This window comes from Phocoena phocoena, chromosome 7, assembly GCF_963924675.1.
Source record: "Phocoena phocoena chromosome 7, mPhoPho1.1, whole genome shotgun sequence".
Lineage (NCBI taxonomy): Eukaryota > Metazoa > Chordata > Mammalia > Artiodactyla > Phocoenidae > Phocoena > Phocoena phocoena.
Genome location: NC_089225.1, coordinates 106,164,075 through 106,173,610, shown reverse-complemented (window position 1 = coordinate 106,173,610; position 9,536 = coordinate 106,164,075).

Sequence of the window (9,536 nt, the reverse complement as noted above, 5' to 3'; positions counted from 1 at the left end):
CTTTTAGAATTGGGGTTTTCATTTTCTTCAGATATATACCTGGGAGTGGAATTGCTGGATCATATAGTAATTCTATTTTTAGTTTTTTGAGGAGCCTTCATGCTGTTTTCCACAGTGGCTTCCCCAATTTGCATTCCCCCCAACAGTGTACAAGGATTACCCTTTCTCCTTGCCAACATCTGTAATTTGTGGTCTTTTTGATGATACCCATTCTGACAGGTGTGAAGTGACATCTCACTGGATTTCGATTTGCATTTCTCTGATGATTAATGACGTTGAGCATTTTTTCATGTGTCTGTTGGCCATCCATATGTCTTCTTTGGAAATATATCTATTCATGTCTTCTGCCCATTTTTTGAGTTGTTTGTTTTTTGATATTGAGCTGTATGAGGTGTTTGTATATTAATATACTGATATTAGCTGTTAATATACTGATATTAACCCCTTATCAGTCGTATCATTTGCAAATATTTTCTCCCATTCAGTAGGTTGTCTTTTCATTTTGTCCATGGTTTCCTTTGCTGTGCAAAAGCTTCTATGTTTAATTAAGTAGAAGGTACTTAAAGAACAGAGTTAATTAATTCATTGTATCTTGGACTTCAGGTACATAGAAGTGGATTCATTATGCTTAGATTATAACCCATTCTCAGTACTGGTTCATATATAGTCCACTCCAGTAATTTTGGTGAAGGTGGGGTAGGGGGACTTTCCATTTTTTATTTTTTGCAATTCAATGATTTTTCATAGATTTGTACAACCATCACCAAAATCACTTCTAGAACATTCCATCACCCCAAACAAGCCCTGTACCCATTAGCAGTCACTGTCTATTTCCTCCCCTACATCCCCAACCTAGGTACCAGTAACCCACTTTCTGTCTGTTTGTACCTATTCTGGACATTTTTTATAATTGAATCATACAGTATGTGGTATTTTGTGACTGACCTCGTTTACTTAGCATAATGTTTTCAAGACTCATCCATGTTGTAGCATGTATCGGTCCTGCATTTATTTTTATTGCTGAATAAAGTTCTATTATATGGATATATCTCATTTTATTTATCCATTCATTAGTTGCCAGACATTTGGGTTGTTTCCATTTTTTGACTATTAGGAAGAATGCTGCTCTGAACATTCATGTACAAGATGTTGAGTGGACGTATGTTTTCGTTACTCTTGGGCATTTACCTTGGAATGGAAACGCTGTGCCATATGGTAATTCTATGTTTAAAGTTTTGAGGAATTGCCAAACTGTTTTCCAAAGCAAAGTATATGAGGGTTCCAGTTTCCCCGCATCCTCACCAGCACACATTGGTCAAGTTGACACATAAAATTAACCATTACAGTCTACTGCATTAAGCTTGCAGGGGTGTGGGCGGGCTGCCTTCTATACTGAGAGATGGGTGGAATGATGGTCTGGGGTAACCATGTGGTTCTAGGTCATGTTCGTTTCTGAATTGGCTATAAAAATGGGACAGTCGAGGTGGCACTTTAGGGTATTACTCTAACACCTTCAATATTCTGTGCTAGAACTTCCTCAAAAGCTGATTTTCTCCCACTCTCTGCTTAATCCACACCATTAAGGCAACAAATTTAAGGCAAAGATTGTCCACATCCTTAGTTGCACCCCAACTCCAACGTGGCGTGATGAAATCAGTTGAATGCATGATAAAAAAACTAAGAGGAAAGGATTTTAGAAGCATCACTTGAATCATTTTATCTTCTTAAGGGACAAGGTTATTACCTGATACAATTAAGTTAAAAGTGAGATTACTCTTGTGGAACAATATGTAATTTGCCTAGAAATCAAGAGATGATGTCAGGGTCTTGTACCTCAGATACCTGAAAAATGTTCAGTGCTTGTCTTTTACATTCTAATGTACAATGGCTTTCTATTCATTTAACCCAGGCACACCAACCGGTGACTCACACATAGGAGGCTCCTTTGCTCCAGGTCTGCTCTCAACCTACCTGTGTCAACAAGAGACTGCCAGGCAGTTAAGAGCAATGAAACTTGTGAAGACAAAATGATTTCTTAGAAAAGCCTTCTATGGGAAATGAAATCAGTGTCTTGAAGAGACATCTGCACTCCCATGTTCATTGCAGCATTATTTACAAAAGCCAAAATAGGAAAACAGCCTAAGTGTCCACTGATGGATGAATGGATGAAGAAAATGTGATATATACACAATGGAACATTATTCAGCTATAAAAAAAGAAAGAAATTCTGCCACTTGTGACGACGCAGATGAACGTGGAGGACATTATGGTAAGTGAAGGAAGCCAGGCAGAGAAAGACAAATACTGTATGATCTCACTCATACGTAGAATCTAAAAAAAAAAAAAAAAGTTGAACTCATTGAAACGGAGTAGAATGGTGGTTGTCAGGGTCTAGGGGGTGGGAGAAACGGGGAGATGGTGGTCAAAGGGTACAAACGTTCAGTTATGAGATGAGTAAGTTCTGGAGACCTAATGTACAGCAGCATGGTGACTACAGTTAACAATACTGTAAGGTATACTTGAAATCTGCTGAGACAGTAGATCTTAAGTGTTCTCACCACCACCAAAAAAAAGAAAAAGTAACTACATGAAGTGATGTGTTCATTAACTTGATTGTGATGTGATAGTCATTTCACAATGTACCTGTGTATCATCACATAGCACACTTTAAATATATACAATTTTATTTGTTGATTATACCTCAGTAAAGCTGGAAGGGAAAAAAAGAAAAGCCTTTTTGTGGGCATTCTAGTTGTGAAGTACCCATGGTCCAGAGGAGAAGCTTCACAGAGAGCAGATGAGAGGTGGCCTGGGGTGGTGTGCAGTGGGGTGAGGACTGGCTTTCAAAGGGCGCAGGAAAGGGCTTCCCTGGTGGCGCAGTGGTTGAGAGTCCGCCTGCCGATGCAGGGGACACGGGTTCGTGCCCCGGTCCGGGAAGATCCCACACGCCGCCGTGCGGCTGTGCTCGTGAGCCATGGCCACTGAGCCTGCGCGTCCGGAGCCTGTGCTCCGCAACGGGAGAGGCCACAACAGTGAGAGGCCCGCCTACAGCAAAAAAAAAAAACAAAGGGCGCAGGAAAATTCTGGAGTTATTTGATGGAGGTGATGGTTCCACAGACTTAGCTGAAACTCATCAAGTTGTACATTTAAATATATACAGTCCATACTTCATCAATCATACCTCAATAAATCTAAAAGATTTCAGAGGGGGAAAAAAAGACTTAAAAATCTTACAGACCTCTTTTCAAACAAGATGGATCATCTGCACTTAAGGTATTTGCCAGGAACCCCATCTTGACTTACCGTCAAAAGCCTGGTTGAAATGGGTGATATCTGAGAAGGTCAGGCCAAGGGAATACTAACCATCCATTTGCTCATGTTCCGATCAGCAAAAGTAAAACGTTTGGACCACATAAGCCTGGTGCTTCATCGAAATGTCCTCACTTTCTCATAATGTTCTCAATTATTTTTAGTCAAAATTTGATAATGTGGATATTTTTTTTTGCAAAAAAAAAAAAAAACAGAAACAAGAAAGGAAGGGGAAATGGAAGAAAGAAGGAAATTTATGATAGCTAGAATAATGGTCCTTCAAAGATGCCCACATCCTAATCTCTGGACCCTGTGAATATGTTACCTTACATGGCAAAGGGGAATTAATGCAGATGGCATTAAGATTGTTGATCAGCTGACCTTAAAACAGGCAGATTATTTGGATTATCCAATAATCCAATTACCACTGCTAGGCCAAATGTAATCCCGAGAGCCCTTAAAAGTGGAAGCAGGCGGGACTTCCCTGGTGGTGCAGTGGTTAAGAATCCGCCAAAGCAGGGGACACAAGTTCAGGCCCTAGTCTGGGAAGATCCCACATGCCGCGGAGCAACTATGCCGGTGCACCACACTACTGAGCCTGTGCTCTAGAGCCCGTGAGCCACAACTACTGAGCCCACGTGCCACAACTACTGAAGCGAGCACACCTAGAGCCCGTGTTCCGCAACAAGAGAAGCCACCGCAATGAGAAGCCCAAGCACTGCAACGCAGAGTAGCCCCCGCTCGCCGCAACTAGAGAATGCCCGTGCACAGCAACAAAGACCCAACGCAGCCAAATAAATTAATTTATTAAAAAAAAAAAAAAAAAAACAGTGGAAGCAGGAGACAGATGTGAGTATGCAGAAAGGCACAGAATGGTGCACAGAATTGCTGGCTTTGAAGACAGAGGACATGGCCGGGAGCCAGGGGGTGTGGGCACCCTCTAGAAGCATGAGCGCCCCCCTAGAGCTGCCAGAAGGAACACAAACCTGCCAACTCCTTGATTTTAACCCAGTAAAATCCATTTCGGACTTTTGGCCCCCAGAACTATGAGATAATAAACCTGTGTTGTTTTCAGTCACTAAGTTTGTGGTACTACATTACGATAGCAATAGAGAACTACTACAGAGTCCTTCAAGTGAGGTAAAAATAGCACTGGCTTCATTTATTCACACAGTCATTTAACAAATATTGAAAACTTTCCCTGGGCAAAGCATTGTGTTGGGAACAGAGTAGGTACACGTGGAAATGAAATCTGTACCTACGAATGCAAGAGCCAGGCAACAGTTAGATACCGGGGAAAGCGCAGGGAGAGGTACCACCCAGGATGGGACAAAGAATAAGGGATTTTCAGTCCCCTTTGGCTGAGAACACTTGCAGGGCCCGCCCGACTCTTCCCTCACGAACTGCCATATTTTGCGGTCCAGCCTTGGCTGAGGGCTTTTTTCATCACTTCTCCCCTATCTCAGAGAAATGGAAGATACTTCCATTCCCACCTGCATCTTAGGTTTCGGGCCCTTTCCTCCAGCTATAAACATGCCGAGCATTAGCGAACCTCAGTCAAAGCTGGAAACTACAGCCGGCCACGAGAGTGTGCACGTGAGGTGACTGCAATTTTTTTTTTTTTTTCCTGCCAAACCAGAATTAGCCGGTATAGGAATGAACGAGCACGGAGATTTGAAATTGCACGGATTGGAAGGAAGCTCAGGTTAGGTTCGGGCACCTCCAAACGCACCATTTTTAAAACCACACGGACTGAGGCCTCGAGCTCCAAGCTCCACAAAACGGAGCTGGCCCGGCAGCGAGCGGCAGAGGCGCCGGGAGCCCGCACAGCGCGCCGAACCGGGCGGAGCGCAGAGCCGCGGGCACCGGCACCTCCAGGATGATAGGCGACGTTGCCACAAATCTCTCCGCCCAGCCGCTCAGGGGGCTCCGAGGGAAACAGCAAGTTCGGGGATCGGGGCGGGGAGCCCAGTGAGGCCGCCGCCCCGAGGGCTGCGGACAGTGAGTATCCCGGGCCGCGCTGCATCGCGGGCCCGGGGATGGAGCGGCGCCGGGGGCATCTTGGGCTGCGGTGGCCGCTGCGCCCCAGCCGCCCGGGAAGCGGCGGTGCGGGCCCGGGGCCTGGTAGGGGAAGGCGTCTAGAGGGTCGAGGGCAGGGCTGAGCAGAGGCGCGGTGGTCCCGCCCAGGCCGCCCGCCGGGGTGCTACGGAATCGCTGGCGAGGCCACCTCGGGGCGGGCGGGCGCGCCGGGGCGGAACGTGGGCACGCGCCGCGCTCCCACTGCGGCCAGGGCCCCGCGCGCGTCGTCCAGGGCGCACGGTGCCCCTCGGAATCCCCGCCCGACCCCAGAGGCGCGCTGGTTCCCGCGTCCAGCCTTGCTCCTGCCTCCTCTCCCGGCCCGCGTTAGCCACTCGAACTAGCAGTGCTGGGGCGGAGAGGGGGAGACCCGGGCGGGGGCGGGGCGGCTGCGGGACTTCTGGGGGTGCAGGATGCCTCCCCGCGCAGGCCGCCGGGACTGCGATCGGCCTCACTTCCCCGCGGAGCTGGCGAGTTCCGGGCGCGCGGAGACACGCGGGATGCCCGGGATGGGGGCCAGGGGTCTCGGGGTGCCGGGGAAGGGGGAGCACACAGCGCCCGGGAGGGGGCCCCGGGGCGGCGGAGGCGGAGCTCGAGAGATGAGGGTTGGCGCGGAGGCCGGATCGCCGTGGGCCAGCCCAGGGCGTGCGGACGCTGGTACCCCAGAGCGGTTCTGATCAAGGCCCCTTGGGGAGGAAAGGAGAGACTGAAATGGGGCTAGGGACCCGGGGCGGCCATTTCGGGGCTAGACGCCGCCAGGCCACTGACGGTGTTTTAGGAGCTCAATTCTGCTTACCAATTAATTAAGCCGTTTTCTTTCTGCGGAAAAGTTGATCCAGGCTCTCATTAGCAAGGATGAGTAAGGGTTATTATTGGGCATTAGAAAAATTCCTTTTCGCCTTGCCTGGCGTGTGTGTGTGTGTGTGTGTGTGTGTGTGTGTGTGTGTGTGAGAGAGAGAGAGAGAGAGAGAGATAAAATAGGCTTTGGAATCCCTCAGGCCCGAGTTCAAATTTGGCCTCCACCACCGGGTAGTTTAACCTCTCTAAGCTGCATTGCCCCCATTCTACAAATAGTCTCAATTTTCTCATCTGTAAAATGGGGCATTAATATCAACTGGACAGAATCGTTGTGGAGAAGCCGTTAACAGTTCCTGACCCATAGAAGGCATTTATATTTTTAGTTCCCCCTGATACAGCGTGAACCTAGATAGGGTTCCCCGTTTCTCTTGCTCTGTGGTCTCTGCACAGCTCAGTTCCCCAGCCTTGGCTGCTCCAGCCTCTTCAGCCTGTTGGCCTCAAGTGCGCCCTCTAAAGGCTCAAGATGTCCAGTGCACACCCGGTCTAGAGGGCAAATATCGACAGAGCCAAATTACAGATGTGCCCGCCCCACGCCCACGTCTAATGAAGAACCTGCTACCAACATACTCTGTCACCTTTGGGGAAGATTGTATTTTTAATTTTAATTGGGCGCTTTCCCCTTTACCGCTTATTTACAGTGAGCTCACCACATTGTAACATAATCAACAGTAGCCAAATTAAAAAGCAATTACTTGGGCTTCCCTGGTGGCGCAGTGGTTGGGAGTCCGCCTGCCGATGCAGGGGACACAGGTTCGTGCCCCGGTCCGCGAAGATCCCACATGCCGCGGAGTGGCTGGGCCCGTGAGCCATGGCCGCTGAGACTGCGCGTCCAGAGCCTGTGCTCCGCAACGGGAGAGGCCACAACAGTGAGAGGCCCGCGTAATGCAAAAAAAAAAAATCAATGACTTGCTTATAAAACTTGCTCCCCTAACAGAGTTGTGGAAAATTTAATTTCGTTTTAATCTCTGAAACACTCGAACAGGCTATATAGTATTTTCACTTCTGCCAGTTACCAGGTAAATACGTAGCTGACCTCCATGTCATAGCCTGCGTGTGTTACTTCATTTCCCCCATGAATGGTTTCTCTTTCACCGGTAGTAAACTCACTTTAGGGAAGAATGGGGAGTTGACTGTTGATCCCATAATCTTCCATAATCTTCCCATTTCCTTCCTTCAGCTTCTTCAGTGCAAGGCCCTAACGTTATGTGCAGAGCTTCCATTCTAGGTGAGCCCAGAATGGGTTACATTTTACACATCAGTCCTTAGCAGAAACCCCACGCTCACTGCTCCACTTCCCCCAGTGTCCCACACGTGTTGTCATTTTGCATGTGTGTCAGTGTGTGGAAAAGATGGGGGAGCTTGAAGACCGTATGGTGGAGAAAGACTTGGAGCCTGGCGAGAGGTGGCCCAGAAACCCTTCCTGGTTCTCCCTCTCTCTCCAGGTGCAGAGGAGGGGCCTAATGCTCAAATGATTATTTTGTATCTTATTACATAAATGCTGAAATGCTAAAGCAAACTTGGGGGTGAGGGGACAGACGTTTATTCTTCTGTTGCCTTTTGTTTGTTTTCGTTAATCTGGCTGTACAGTCAGATAACTCTGATTAGTCAAAACAGGAATGACTTTTAGAGAGATTTGGGTGTGAAATGCAGACAACCCCATTGCCTGGAAGATCTTCAGGGACCTCCTGCGGATCTGATGGAATTTTGTCTTACCCACCCATAGGCTCCATCTGATACTATTTTCTACAGGCACAGTTGTGCCTCTTTTTTTTTTGTTTGTTTCTTTGCTTTTTACAGCTGTGCCTCTTGAAGAAAACTTTTCCATTAAACGCCATTTAACGTCATTTCTTTATGAACAGATAAACTGGAAATGTCAAGAGCAGCTCAATGGCAACTGCATCTCTTAACCCATAAGATAAATAATTCAGTGAAAATATAAAGTTCTTAACATTGCTTAGAAAAATGCTATTTCAACTCATAAGTTGAAAAAAATATGACTTTTGTATTATTATTATTTCAAAGTCTTTCTTCCATGTAGGTGGGCTTTAGGAAAATGCCAAGTTGTGTGTTTTATCTCATTAAACACAGATTGTAAAACAATGTTGCTATTATTCATCTAAGCCAGTCACACCCCTTATCAAGCTGCCTGGTTCTCCTCTTTCTGGCTCCTTGGGATTCTGTGTACAACTACCAGGGGCGAAGGGAAGACAACCATCAGACACCACTTCGGAACCCTTTCTAGCTTCATCCTCCTGGAACTTTTGACAGGGTAGCTCGGTTATGGGCTGTGAGCTTTGGAGAGCAAGGGTTATCCCATCCCTTTCTATCTCCAGGCAGACTGTCCTCTCGTGGGGGGAGAGGAGGGTGGTGGGAAACACACACACAAGCCTACAGCCCAATGCAGACTAGACTTCCCAAGGGAAGTGGCTCTGAATTGCCACTAATCTACTGTAGGCAAGTAGCTGAACCAGATGATGTTTAAGAGATAGAGAGAGGGGCCTTGACTTTCTTATAATAAAGTTAATATACATTTAGTTAGAATTTTTTTACCAAAGAGATAAAGAAGAGGAAATTACTTGGAAGACAATCGTCCAAAGAATAATCTCCATCAACATTTTAGTTTCACTCGTCCTTTTTTCCTACAGATACATTATTTTTAACAACAACAACAACCAAAAAGGAATTATTTCATGTGCCCCATTTTGTGACCACCTAGTATAATTCAACCTTGGCGTGACCTTCTTTCTCTGTCTTCAAAGAGCCCATACAGTTTTATTTTTGATGGTGCACTTGCATTGCATGGCTATACCACGATTGACTGATTTAACATGTACTCTAATGTTGGATATTAGAGATGTTTGCAGGGGTTTTTTTTTCCTCATTATTTCAAGGTTTCACTATTAGAATTTAGTTGAATCTTGAAGGATGAGCAAAAGAGGACCAGGAGATTAGAAGGAGAGAAGTATGTTCCCGAAAGAAGAGAAGGTCATGCACAAAAGCTTGAGAGACTGTGCCAGGTTCAGGGAGCTGCAGGTGCTTCCATGGGGCTGGAGAGCAGAGTGCAAAGCTGAGGAACAGGAGAAGGGACCTGGCAGAGTGGCAGATAACGCGGGGGGAGAGCCTGGAAGCAGACAGGGCAGTTTGGACTTAATCCTAAGGATAACTCGACCGGGTGGGCAAGTTACATGGTACGATAGCATTTTCCTATTCCCAGCATCCTCAGTAATGGAGAGGTGAAGGGAAGAACGCAGCAGAGAGCAGCAACATGGGCAGGAAGTGTGGTGGCTGAGCAC